This window comes from Myxocyprinus asiaticus, chromosome 17 (assembly GCF_019703515.2).
Source record: "Myxocyprinus asiaticus isolate MX2 ecotype Aquarium Trade chromosome 17, UBuf_Myxa_2, whole genome shotgun sequence".
Lineage (NCBI taxonomy): Eukaryota > Metazoa > Chordata > Actinopteri > Cypriniformes > Catostomidae > Myxocyprinus > Myxocyprinus asiaticus.
Genome location: NC_059360.1, coordinates 39419471 through 39434589, shown reverse-complemented (window position 1 = coordinate 39434589; position 15119 = coordinate 39419471).

Genomic DNA, 15119 nt, shown 5'->3' with positions numbered 1-15119 from the left:
TTAAAGTCACCATCAGGGTAATTAGTGTTAGCTTTGATGAAGTATCTTTATTAATAAAGTTAATTTATTTGAAGTATTTGTAACCTGCACCACCATTTAAGTTAGACCAACTATTTAGTTTCTTGATGGGGCTGATACATGATGTTATGTTGAAATATAGATCTACTTAAATTTAGTATAATAAAAATATTGAAAATTATGGACAGCTATACTTGAAAATTCAAGTTTATTGAACTTAATGATCATTGATATTTTTGAGTTCGCTGAACTTATTGTATAAAGTTCATAGAACTTAAGATCCAACTTGAATGGTTAAGTTGGTAAAACTAATTTGCCTGAAGTTGAGTAAACTCAAAAATGCTTTGTAGCTGGTTGCTTTATTTTTTTAAGTTTACTCAACTTTTTATTTTTTGCAGTGTTGGACATGCCAATTGGGGAGCCCAGAAACTTAATTTTATCTAACATATCATATACACTCACTGAACACTTTATTAGGAACACTATGGTCCTAATAAAGTTCCCGACATGGTCTTCTGCTGTTGGAGCCTATCCGCATCAAGGTTCAATGTGTTGTGCATTCTGAGATGCTATTCTGCTCACTACAAATGCTCACAGAGTTATCTGAGCTATCGTAGCCTTTCTGTCAGCTCGAACCAGTCTGGCCATTCTCCGTTGACCTCTCTCATCAACAAAGCATTTCCATCTGCAGAACTGCTGCTCATTGGATGTTTTTTGTTTTTGTTTTTGGCACCGTTCTGAGTAAACTCAATAGACTGTTGTGCATGAAAATCCCAGGAGATCAGCAGTTACAGAAATACTCAAACCAACCCGTCTGGCACCAACAATCATGCCACAGTCGAAACACTGAGATTACATTTTTCCCCATTCTGATGGTTGATGTGAACATTAACTGAAGCTCCTAACTCTTATCTGCATGATTTTATGCATTGCACTGCTGCCACACGATTAGCTGATTAGATAATCACATGAATAAGTAGGTGGACATGTAGTCCTAATAAAGTGCTCAGTGAGTGTAGTTTTCAAATAACATTGGAAACGTCACAACTCTTCAATTTCGGAATCTCTTAAAGAGTTCCCTGCAGCTGTCTTTCCTTCTTGGCATCATCAGCTTGATTATAAAAAAAATAAAAAATAAAACATTCTCAAGTTGTGCCAGTGAAAATCAGTGGAATGTCACAGATAAGAATGCATCACAACAGTGAATGCAATAAATCAAGGGCCTCAAGAAATCCCCAATATCATTAAAACATCAGAGAAAAGAGATGTATCTTAATGCAATCAGTTTGATTAATAGAGCTGCAGCAGCAACAACAGCAGTAACAGCAACAGCTGTTGCAATCTCAGGGTATATAGGTTTATACGATAACAGATAACTTTATGTTTTTCTACTTCTGAGAAGAGATAAATCCTTGAAAAGGATTTTTTTTTTTTATCAAATAAACAATGAGGGATTAGAGCAAACTGAAAAGAAGCACAAAACTTTTCAATGGGACATCACCAGAAAGTTTTAAGAGATACAAGGATATCTATATTACTTATACTAAATTTTCAGGAAAAAAGCGATGAAATAGACAAATAGACATTATGTAAATGGAGTTTGCTTTTCGGAATAGTGATTTAAATTACAAATGTATCAATGAATACTTTTTAAAAATAAAGGGAAAACAATTTCGTGTTTACCTGATTTAAACACCTCTGCATTAATTTATTTCTTTGTTCAGTTCTTTTGTTCATTCATAGCAAATCACATCCACTTTTTCATTGAGGCTACCAAATGCAAATTACATACTTCAGAAATAGACAAAAACAAATCCCTCTAGCATCGGTTCTCTCAGAATTATACATTTTTAGCCCAATCATTGTTATCAAATGATGCTCAAGTATGTTTGAAGAACATTATCAGAATCTGTAATCACAATATGATATTGTAAAAGGATTATAAGTGCCGTTACTGAAACATCATGCAAATGCGTGAGTGGGATTTTATCATTTTCAGGTGACATCATTTATGGAATCAGACTAGTTTGCCTTTGATTGTCTAGAGGTACTATTTTTAGGATGCGAAAACGCAATGAAGCTATTAGAAAGTTCAAGACAGCTCTGATTTGCCCTTGTCACTTAGAATATCCAAAGTATAACAGCGTCATATCAATTTCTATTGCCAAAGGCAAACTGTAAAAGAGGAAAATGGTTTTGGAGTGGTTGTCAATCAAAGAGCATGAGCTCCATGTTGAAATTTAATTGAAATCTTAAGATATTTATGTAGAGTGGCATTGCCAAAGGGCATTTGCAACACCTTTATGGAGTCAACAAATTAAAAACATAGTTCATCAATTAAGGAAAAATAGTATTTTTTATTCTTGTCATAACTCGAACTTCGAAATATCTGTCTATCTATCTATCTATCTATCTATCTATCTATCTATCTATCTATCTATCTATCTATCTATCTATCTATCTGTCTATCTATCTGTCTCTCTGTCTGTCTGTCTGTCTGTCGTTCTTCAACATGAAAGTAAATAGTTGTTCTGTACTGAGATAAAACCTTGAGTCATGTTATTGATGGTCTTATGATGCTCATATACATTTTGTTTCTGGATACTCTGCACAAATACTCTACACAGGACAAGTAATGACCACAGTTTGTATCTCAGAAACTGAGATCGGGCAACAGCATGCACACTAAAGCCAACTCCAGACAGAAGGCTAACACTGGTTAATTTATGCCCTGCAGTAAACAGGCTGCTACCAGCAGGCATTAGACTGAAACTCACAGTGAATTACCACAGCAAACCTCCATCTGAATACATTCCTTATAGATATTTTTTTTCAGTTGAATAAACAGATGGTCTGTAAATGTCGTAAATATTATTTTTAACAAATAATTCACTAATTATTTTATAGTGAACACAGGGAGTTTTACAGTTTTCTCAATCACTTTGGCTCAGTTCTCGAATGAGAATAATTTTTTTCAAAACATTAAGTTCAAATCTCTGAACAATTAGTATCTTGTTCACACCAGAATCGAATTTCTTTTTCATTTAAGAAAATTGCACGTGTTTTGGCCAAAAGAGTAAGTACAATTGTTTACAATTTGCACAATAACTAAATGCACATGGCTTGCTGATCAAAACTGATGAGCTGATTCTCAGTGAAATTGTCACACTCCTCACAACTTCTAAACATTCTTTCATCGTGTGAGCCATCACATGCAAAATGATCGATTCAGTTATCAAAATCTGTCAGACAATACGTGTATATTCCATAAATATCTATGACACGGAATGTTTTTCATTGTTGCAGGTTTTTTTTTTTTTTTCCATGGATTTTGTGGCAATTTTCTGTTCACTATTTATGACTTTACATGTAAGAAATGTGTAAAAATGTACAAGCAAATGTGACTTCTGTGTACATGTAACACATTGCTACAAAAATAAATTTACAGTATACATACAAATGTGCATATCCTTTTTCTGTGTACTACAGTATTGTACAGTATTGACATTTCCCAGTAAACTTTTACCTACTGTTGAAATCGGTATCTAAAAAGCTCAGTGTGATACACAATAGCGTTCAGCTAGACAAAACTGACATTCTTGTATAGGACAGTAAGCAGTCAGTGTCAACAAAAAAGTAAACAAAAATGAAATTTGTAAATAACAAACATTTCCAGGGTTGATTGCCACGGTGAAAAAACATCTACGGCTCACATGAAAAAACATCTACGGCTCACATGATGACAAAAAAACTTTGGTGGCATTGACCAATTTACTGACACAATAACTAGGTTTTGAAGCATGAATGAAATGTTTTGGGTGAGTTACTACATTTTGCAGACATGCAATAGAGTTGTGATGTCCCATATAACTGTTGTGACAATTGCACTTACAGTTTAGAGAATGTTACGACTGTTTAAATATATTAGCCAAAGCGATTGAGAAAAACTGTAATAAATTCAAAACTGTGATATGTATGCCATAGGTTTTAGGATATAAACACCCGGCATACACTAATAAATGAAACTAGATTTTTACTTTTTCTGGAAAGAAAAAGTGAGTGGTGCTTACTTGTGCAGCAATTACTGCTATGATGCTAATGTGCTGTGGGTGGTTACCAGGGGCGTTGCTATGCAGTTGCTAAGATGTTATGAATGGTTGTGAGCACGTTGCTATGTAGTTGCTAGCAGTGTTGGGTAAATTACTCAAAAAAATAATCCACTACAAATTAAAAAAGTTTCTATAAAATGTAATCAGATTATTTTACTGATTACTTCATTGAAAAGTAATCACATTACTAATTACATTACTTTCAAAAATACTTTTCACAGAAAATTGTTTTTGCTTAACAAATTCAAAACAATGTCTATACTTCCTCTTTGTTCATTGTCGCATGCAAGTCATACATCAAACACTTCAGGTTTCTCCCTTGCAATTACTTATTAGGGGGCCTATGCCCTTCGGCTGTCACAGAAACACAAGGAGACATACATATGATTTTTCAAAGTCTACATCAATAATATTATTTGAGAAATGTGTAACCCAAGTAATTTACTTAAAAGTAATTAACTTACTTGAAAGTCTGTAACTGTAATCTGAAAACTAGAATTTAAAATGTAATGTGTTTACTGTTTAACTAAAAACTAATTTGATTACAGTAACTAATTACTTCGTAATCAGATTTCACTCAACACTGGTTTCTAAAGTGTTATTGGTAGTTGCTATGTGGCTAAATAGCCCATCCTCTTTATGATATTTTGGTCTCTAATTATGACTCTGATCCCTCCTTCAATGTAAGTCTGAGGGACTTTCTATATATTTTATTAATTTATTTATTGCAATTTTACCAATTTAAAAAGTAATATCACTCTTTCCCTCAACAAGCCACATGATTTAAATCCACAAATGGTGTGAAACAAGTTACATGCTTAAGGTTAATGACCTTAACCCAAGTATGAGCAATAATAATAGTGGTGCTTGCCTTATCAAATAATAGAATAGATTAAAAATAAAAGAAATGGAAGGTAATTGATTAAAGTGTACAAAACAGTCACGATCTGTTGCAAACAATGAAACAGTGTACTAATGTTATCAAACTAAACATTTGCCTAAACATAATGCAGACTCTTAAATACTCATTTAATTTATCGAATATCATCACAGCAGACTGTTTTCAACAAATGACACATCATGGAATACAGCCACACACACAAAATTAATCACCATTTTGGAACAGGCAAAATCACACACTTATTTAATCAGAGAGCTGTTCTGCCAAATGTTTGTGCATCTCCCTTTATGATGTTCAGCATTCTGCTTGTGTATGAGCCAAAACAGGTTTAGTCAGGCATTTCAGGAGAACTTGAGGTTAGTTTAGACCATATTTTGAGAGAGTTCCATCTGTAGATTTGTTCATACCTTCTGTAAATATATGGTGCAAGTCATTTCGTCAACTTGATGGTCATGCCATGAAAAATCCCTTTCATTATTTCAGTCATTGTAGCCGCTAATTAAATAGTCATTAGGAGTTGCAGCTCATTTCTGATTACCCTGAGGAGAAATGGCAGAGTGATGCTTAGAAGGGGCACTGTTTGCAGGCTACAGACTATGTTTAAAGAAAATAAAAAATAACTCAAACAGTTATTACAGTTATAACAAATTTTCTTTTTCCAGTTTAAAACTGAAACAGATTAAGTTTTTGTTTCAACATGTATTGCGTCATTTGATTTTAATTTGCATGTAATAATGCTGTTGCTATGTTTTTTTTTTTTTTTTTTTTACTGTGGGTTTCCCCCATAATTCAATGTGAATAGAAGTGGAAACAGTGGGTTTGGAACATTTGGAAGATAAGTTGCTTTCTCTCTTTCTGCAGGTGTTCAAGACATCGATCCAATCAGGGAATTTCAGAATAAATTAATTGACTCTTGAACTCTTGTAGATCCAATGTGTTTGGAGAAAAATAAGCACTTAATCTTTTTTGCACTCCCTAATCTGTCAAAATATTGGCAAATGTTAATTGCTGTTATTTTTTAAGATGGTCATTTCGGTGTGATTAACATTTGTACTAAAGAATTTAAGTATTTACTAAATTCTTTTATATAATACAATTATATATATATATATATATATATATATATATATATATATATATATATATATATTTTAGAGAGACTGATAAAAATAAATAAATAAATAAATAAATAATAATAATTACCAAATGATTTACCTGTTCTCATGACAAGTTGTAATAATAGTACGAGATGGCTAAATCGTATGAGTTGGCTCATACATAACGTGAAAAAACGTGACTAACTCCCATAGAGAAATATAAATGAACCAACAAACAATGCTATTAATTATTTTTACTAAATTTAACCCCAGACCTAAACCTAACCATATTCATCCTATGTCATGTTAATAAACTTTCATATTTTTGGGGCCTAGGCAGTTCATGGTAATATTAATAAACTTCAATGAACATTTCAAGAACATTTTTGTTTACTTTAGTACAATAAACAATTTTGAAACTGCGTTGGGTCGCCACTCAATGTCCAATGTAAAATCTGGGTCCTGAAGCAAAACTAGTTTAGAACAATTGATCTAGAAGATATTCATTCCTTCATTCATTCCTATTTAATTGTCTCTGTCATCCAAAATCTTCCAAAGGCCATTTCCCCAAACTGTTTATAGGCAGGATGCATGCTGGGTGTGTTAGTCCTTGCACTGGTTCATTTCCTATTGTTATTGCTCATCTCATAATTTCTTTGTTTTCTGGCATAGCTATAACCAATTATGCTTCCATTATTTCTTTTGTGGCACCACACATCACAAACAATGACATACAGCTCTTGGAGGTTAAAGCCATCAAGGATTAGACACCTGAAATATGGCTTGCAATAAAACCGAGATAGTCTTCAAATCTTTGGAATATGTCGACAGCACTCATTGAGAGGATATTGGTGATGAAGGATCAATATGTGTTAATATTCCTCTCTGAGGTTCACAGAAGCAATTTATATACAGGCAGATTCACAAGCCAATGACAGACGTTCATATCCATTTTTATATGGAAAGGTGATGTATGTCATTTTGTAAAAATTTCGTATACCAGCTATCTTAATATACAGAGGAAAACATAAGTATGCTATTTGTAGTTTAATTCATCTGAAAAGTGTCTCTGTGGTTTATGATGCTACCAAAACATTGTCCTAATCATTTGTAGCAACACTGGCTCAACCAATGGAGTGAGTTAAGGGCAGGACTATCTATTTGTCAAACCAATTGCAGAAGGGAGGAGAAGGAAACAATTTGAAAACAGTCATTATTTTTTCTTTGTTTGGTGCTGCTATAGAGCTGTTCAGCCATGATGCCAATTTTTAGGCGAACCCGGAAGTCTAATTCACCATGGGTTACTTCTGGATTTTCCTATGCATTTTTATAATGGTGTTTTTTTTAACTTTTGTGTTAAATAAGGTCTTTGGTAAACACTACTTGTTGATATGTGGACGTTTTGTTCTACAACATAAATTACTCACATTCAAACGTGAATTTTGAAGCCGTACTGAAATCTGTATCAATACCAAGCCCTATTTGCAAACCATCTTAATTCTGATTGTAATGTATTAACAAGATATTCAATTAAAAAATTTAGGGCAGGATTTGATTTTATTAATTGGAAATTTATTGAATCATTAAAAGTTGTCTCTGTATAAAAGGTGGTCGGAGAGGAAGAACAAGTTTTTATGAAAGATTATTAAGACAAAGATTTTTTCTATGGAATAAAGTTCACAGATTAATTGTTTACAATAAGACCAGGAATGTGTATTAAGAAAGTACTGTAAATATAGGTTCAGTTTTGATTTCATGTTGGCCTGAAAAAGAGAACTCTAGATGTGTTTATATATATATATATATATATATATATATATATATATATATATATATATATATATATATACCTGTCCGGAATAGTCCTTCTGGAAGGCATTATCGGAAGGCAGGTAAATTATAGCCATGCTGGCCCATGAGATTTATTTACACATATACAGGGTAATTATCAATTATGCCCAAGACTAATGGAGCTTTTTCCTCATTTGAATTCATTCCCAGATAGACCACTGATTTGTACCTCCTTCCACCTCTGATGCAGCAGCTTTGGTAGTACTTTTGCATTTTATGTGAGGCAAAAAGTAAATATGAAAGTTAGTAGAGATAAGCTGACACAGCCCTGAAAAGCTTTTTCTTTTGAAGATTCTGTGTCAGTGGTGGAGCGAATTCATTAAGAAATCCTGTTCGTTAAAGACCTTTTTTTTTTTCTTTTTTTTTTAAAGAGGGAATCCGCATCTAAGGCCTGCAATGATTTCATGCCTTATTCTTTGCTGGTTTATCTTGTTAAGAACTTTACCACAGTTATTCAAGGGAAAGTGCTGAAATTGGTCTGAAAAAAAGTGTTTTTCTCCAAGGTGGTTTTACCAAGTTTCCCTGCTATCTTTGCCTTTGGGACAGCAGAGACACCAAGGCGCACTACCACAGGCGGGACTGGCCACAGCGGACCGAGTTCTCTGTGGGGAGGAACAACGTCAAGTGGGAGCCACTGGTGGACCCCCGGAAGGTGCTGATGCCACCACTACACATCAAATTGGGCCTTATGAAACAATTTGTCAGAGCTCTAGATAAGGAGTCAGCAGCCTTCAAGTACCTTCAAGACTTCTTCCCTAAGCTGTCTGAGGCAAAGGTCAAAACCGGTGTCTTCGTCGGACCACAGATAAAGAAGGATTTTGGATTCATATATTGTTTTTTTCTGAATTTATGTGAATGAAAAGACACAAATTCACCCGTTTTCTCATTGGAAATAGGTAAATCTCAAAATATCACTGTCCTGGTCACAAAAGCAAAGTTTGTGGGGAATAATAGCCATTTTCTATACTTTTGAGGCATAAGCAATTAGGAAATAACACTTACTACCCAGGAACAAATTGTGTTACATAGTAGATATTACATAGATTCAGAATTTATAATATATAATTTTATTTTAACATGGTTGGCAGTGGGGGGCCTGGGTAGCTCTGTGGTAAAGATGCTGGCTACCACCCCTGGAGTTCGCTAGTTCGCTAGTTCGAACTAGCGAATCCAGCCAGGTCTCCTAAGCAACCAAATTGGCCTGGTTGCTAGGGAGGGTAGAGTCACATGGGGTAACCTCCTCATGATAGCCATAATGTGGTTCGTTCTCGGTGGGGCGTGTGGTAAGTTGAGTGTGGCTGCCGCGGTGGATGGCGTGAAGCCTCCACACGCGTTATGTCTCCGTGGCAACGCACTCAACAAGCCACATGATAAGATACGTGGGTTGACGATCTCAGACACAGAGGCAACTGGGATTCGTCCTCCGCCACCCGGACTGAGGCGAATCACTACGCGATCACGAGGTCTTAAAAAAGCACATTGGGAATTGGGCATTCCAAATTGGGAGAAAAAAACAAACATGTTTGGCAGTGATTGGATGATGCTTGCCATTACTTTGAATCCAAATGAATTATGCTAATTTCTGATTCTGTAACATCTAAAAAGCATGAATAACCAACACTACTGGAAACATAATAAACAATTTGTTAAAATTTTTAAAAAAAAATCAGACTTTCTATAGCTTGATATTAAAAATGTCACAACTTAGTCCCACTGTCCACTTATGTGGACATCAATTTTAAGAATTTTATTTTGAAATATTATTTTTATTTTTATATTTTACGTTTATTAGGTGCTACTAGTTACAAATCAAAAAGGGAAATGGAAAATGCACACAACAGTCACGCTCGGGTCTCAGGAGGTTATAGAGGGAATCTTGATCTAAGGCCATTAGTGATTTAATGGATTATTCTTTTCTGATTTATCTTGTTAAGGGGATAAATCACACAAAAAATGAAAATACTGTATTCTTAGTATGGAATAAAGATGCAATGAAAGTGAATGGTAACATCTCCTTTCCACAGAGGAAAGAAATTCATACAGGTTTGAAACAAAAACATGAGGGTGGGTAAATGACAACAGAATTTTCATTTTGGGTGAACTAGCCCTTTAAGAACTTTAGAGCTACTCAAGGTGAAGTGCTATAAGTAGTCTGAGATGTGCAAAAGTATTGAATTCTATACTTCTGATGCACAATCAAACACCTCAATTTTCACCCCGATTCTCTGTCCACAAGTTAAGTTAATGGACAGAGTGTCGTTGTGAAAAGAAAAGAAAAAAAAAGGTAGGAAAAAAATAGATGGAGTGTTGTGTTAGATAGACAGGAGGGGGCTTGGAGAGTAACCTTTGGGCTTTTTATTGGAATGAGATGACACACTCGAGAAGCTCTTAAATGAATGGCATCCGTAGTGGCAATTTTGCTGAGAGGGTTGCCCTTTTCCTTGGCTGCTCAGTCCAACTGAAAATTAAACACTGCCTCTTCCTTCTGAACACAAGCCAACATGTAGTCTACCTCCCAACTTCACCCTGCCCCCCACCAGATGTGGCATTACTCCACATTTTCAGCTTCATTATCGAGTTGTGATGTTAGGTTTGATCTGAGGTGTTCTGAGGTCCAACGGTTGCCAAAGACTCCTGTACAAAAGGTTAGCTGCAGTTTTACTGAAAGACTCAATGGATTTGTTGCCCTTTTTAACATAATTTCGAAGTGACGTTTTCTGAATGATGCATTTTCATTACGGCAAGCCACGTCTCTGATAGAAAGTTCCCTAAACGCAATTAACAACATTCTTATCACTGTTATTGTCCCATTTTAGCTCTCTAATGTTCTTGTTGAAGAAAAGTTTCTTGGCAGTTAATTATCATCATCTTAAATGTCCACGCACTCTGCATATGGAGGAGCCACAGTGCCACAATTCTCCGCTCCATTGAACTCACAGAGGTTGCTGTTTTAGAAATTAGACCTAAATTGCGCTTGGCTTTTTGGCCAGATAACACTCAAGGACCTCGTATACAATGTGGAAGATTTCCTTAAATCATCTTAAATGAGAAAGACAGGCTTCTTAAAGTTGACTTATCAAGAATGTACAGGGAAAATTTCACAGTTCACCTACTAGCATAAAAACCCACTGTCCATGTTCCAATTTACGGTTGAAAATCCAACTCTCCAAGGATATTCATATTATGCATTGCTTGTTAAATCTCTGTGGCTGAATTGTAATCCCTTATGGGTGCTAATGTCATTCCTTCTTTAAATATAGCTAACTGATTACAATGTATTATTGTATAAATAATACATATATACTTAAATACAGTATAAAAATGGTAAATGCAGCCAATTGCTTCCCTCAAACAGGATCGTACAAAATGCTTTTTCATTCAAACTATCCAAAATTATTATTGTTTTTTTTGTCTTTATTGGTTTATATGAGTGGTCCGTGAAATCAAGTTACTTTTTAATACACAGTAGAGGGTTCATTATACTAGCCAAGGATATTATCAAAGAATTGACAGTGCATATAAGCATAGAAGACAAATATAACCTTAACCTGTTGATGTGCATGCCCCCCCTCCCAGAACTGATGTCACTTTGCTTAAATTAGTTCACATATACTATATAGTCTAGTCAAAAAAGAGTTAATGATGTTGACATATTATAAAGATGCATAATTTGTCAACATTATGAACAATTTTGAACAGCACACTATATAGTAAATGTGAACTCATTTAAGCAAAGTAAAGTCAAACCCATGGGTGGGGTCAATGAGCATCAACAGGTTAATCAAATGATTGACAATCTTTTCAACATAGTCTAATGACAACCCATAATCATTTGTACGAGATGGCGAAATTGTAAGATATCGGATGTCTTGGCTCGTATGAAAAGGTACGACTTTTATTCTCATAGAACCAACCAACCAACCAATCAACAAACAGAATGCCTCATTGCAGGTTTTTGTAAGGGCCAACTCTTACATTTTCTTGAGATCACACATGCCCTTATGTTCAAAAACACTTTCCGCTTCGGCCACTGGGGACAGTGCTTCCAATTTCGGGAAGCACAGACCAGGTTTAGCTCAAGAAATACAACCTAGTCTCATAGAATTAACGTTAATATAACTACATTTTTGCAAACTGAATTTTAAATGGGGTGTTCTATGTTTTGTCGCACTAGAGGTGCTGCAACAACTGAGCATTTTATTCACTTTCACACAAATCGCAAGTACAATGGCTGATTATAACGTATTTTTTGCTCTATTATTCACACAATGCTGTGTTATGATATCAAAACACTTTTACTCTAACACATAATTAAAAAAATTATAGATTTTAAAACTTGTAGTATAGACCCACCTACATTTACACACGTATTCCAAACTGATTAGCTTGCACGGTAGCTCACCTGATAAAGTGTTGGACTTGGAAGACCGAGGCTTGAGCCCAGCCAAGCACGCAAGCTAACATGTGAGACAAAAGTGTCATAGGTGCAACCCGAAATTACGTTGTTGCTTCACAAAAAGTGTTTTTCACCTCTCATTTGCTATTAGGCAATATTGGTTAGGTTTAGGTAAAAGTTCTAGGTTAGAGAGGTATGTTTTGCTCATTAAAACCTCCATCTAATATTCACCTTAAAAACTGTACTCGCATTTGGTGCCCCTCGTTGGACATTCCACTGGGAAACTGCAGCGAAACGTGTTTTGCAAAATTTTGCCACAGTCAAGTACTTTTCATGAGATCAGGCTGAGGAAATGTCTGTTTTGGAATTTACAGTGAGATCAGTCAGTCACAAGGTTTTTTGTCTACTGAATTTATTTTTGGAATGATATCTTTTCAATGTTTCATCAGCTGAACAACAAACACAAAATTTAAACAACAGTACAACCCATTGAAGAGACCCATTGAATTCTGTGCCTCATAGCTTTGTACCATTCCAAAAATCAAATACGGTGCTACTCTGAATAAGGTCTATGCGAACAGACTTGCGACCCACCAGTTGAGAACTAATGTTTTAGAATATGAAGACAAGAGTTTCTGTGATGTAAAGAGAACTAACTTTTCACCATACACTGCACTGACCAGAGGAGCTGATGATATCTATGCTGTGGCGAACTGGACAAAAAGCTTTGTTTTAACTTGGTCCCCTTGACTGAATTCACCATTTGAAATGTAGCTTGGGTCTTTCTCTAGCTGCTGCAATCATCAGCTCACTGAGCTGAACGGACACCGCACTAGTTCTCTTTCCGTCCTGGCCGGGAGACACAGACGTCTTCAGATGACAGTGCTCTGTGCACTTGTCCTGAACATTCTGACATGTTGATGGGCTTTCTAAAGATAGAAAGCACCCCCATGATAAATATTCCCAATCGACTGAAGCCATTTTTATGCATTTTACTGTTACTGCTACAGGCTACAGGACTGGGGCTATGAGGTCAATAAACTCAATTGGGAAATATTATAAGTGCCCAGCAAAGTGAGAGAAAGTGAATGTGTTAAGATAAACAACTAAAACAACAAGTCTTTTAGGAGGCCAGGAACTTGAAACTTGAGGACTAAAATAGTGGTGTATATTATAATATGATGAATAATGCCTAATTATTTAATTGGTGTTTTATTGCTGCTGCATGAGGGATTACTCTGAAAATTATAAATAAATGCAAGGAGACTTCTCAGAAAAAATTCACGTAAGTGGCTGACCTATGATCCAAGAGGCAGTCAATTAACTGGCTTACTAAACATGGTAATGATGGACAGCTGGTGTGGGTCGGAGTGCTGCCTCCAAACTCAGAAAGTGAAAGATACAAAGCAATATAACACTAATTAGTATGTTTATCTGTGTAAAAATGTTATGAAAAATATAGCTACTGCCATTTAAATATAATTGCACAGATATCACTCATAATCAGTGCAACAGTTTTTCAGAAACCGTAAGAAAAACTTCTAAACAACTAAGGGAGAAAATAGGACTATCCTGCAGGGAAAAAACAAACCAACTTAAACCAGTCTAAGCTGGTTTTCTAGTTTTAACTGGTTTAAGCTGGTCTAGATTGTCTCCCAGCTTGGCCAAGCTGGTGTTCAGATGGTCGGCCAGCAGGTGTCCTTGCCTGACCAGCTGGCAATTGCCCAAAACCCCTGTAAAATCAGCAAATGTAATCTTGAAGTTGTTTAGGAGTAGAGTACCTGTTTGCTTACTATATTTGATTCACAGGAGTTGTGTTAAAGCAAGGACCTGTCTGTGTGAGGTAGAGTAGACTGTCATTGATGTGCTAGGGAGAGACAAGGGAGCTAATTGGGGTCAAAAACATTTCTGCTGGCTATACAGATGGCAGCTGTCTGGGGCCTGAGAGACTAAAACATCACAGCGATTGTGTAGGAAACGGCCTTGAATTATACTTATCTAAAAGTATTCTACCTCAAGGACTAGCTAAACGTAGCATTTTGTGAATGTCCTTATTAGAAATTCAGTACATGCATTTTCACAGATTACTGGTGACATGCATGTGTAAATATGTGTGTAGCATCACATTTAAAGGGATAGTTCACCCAAAAATGAAAATTCTTTCATCATTTACTCACCTGCCATCCCAGATGTGTATGACTTTCTTTCTTCTGCTGAACACAAATTTTCCATGATTTCAGATTTTTAGAAGAACATCTCAGCTCTGTAGGTCCATACAATGCAAGTGAATGGGTAGCTAAATGTTTAAGCTCTAAAATGCACATAAAGTCTTCATAAACGTAATCCATATGACTCCAGTGGTTTAATCCATGTCTCCAGAAGAAATATCTCCACACACAATAGGTGTGGGTGAAAAACAGATCAATATTTAAGTCCTTTTATAATATAAATTATTTTCCTGCCCAGTAGGTAAAAAAAAACAAAACAAAAAAAAAAAAAAAAAAGAAAAGACAAAGAAAGTGAAAGTGGAAATTAATAGTAAAAAAGGACTTGAATATTGATCTATCGCTCACCCAAATTTATCATATTGCTTTTGAAGATATGAATTTAACCACTGGAATCTTATGGATTTATTTTATGCTAACTTTATGTTCTTTTGGAGCTTCAGAGTTTTGGTACCCATTCACTTACATTGTGAGGACCTACAGAGCTTTGAGTTCAGCAGAAGAAAGAAAGTCATACGCATA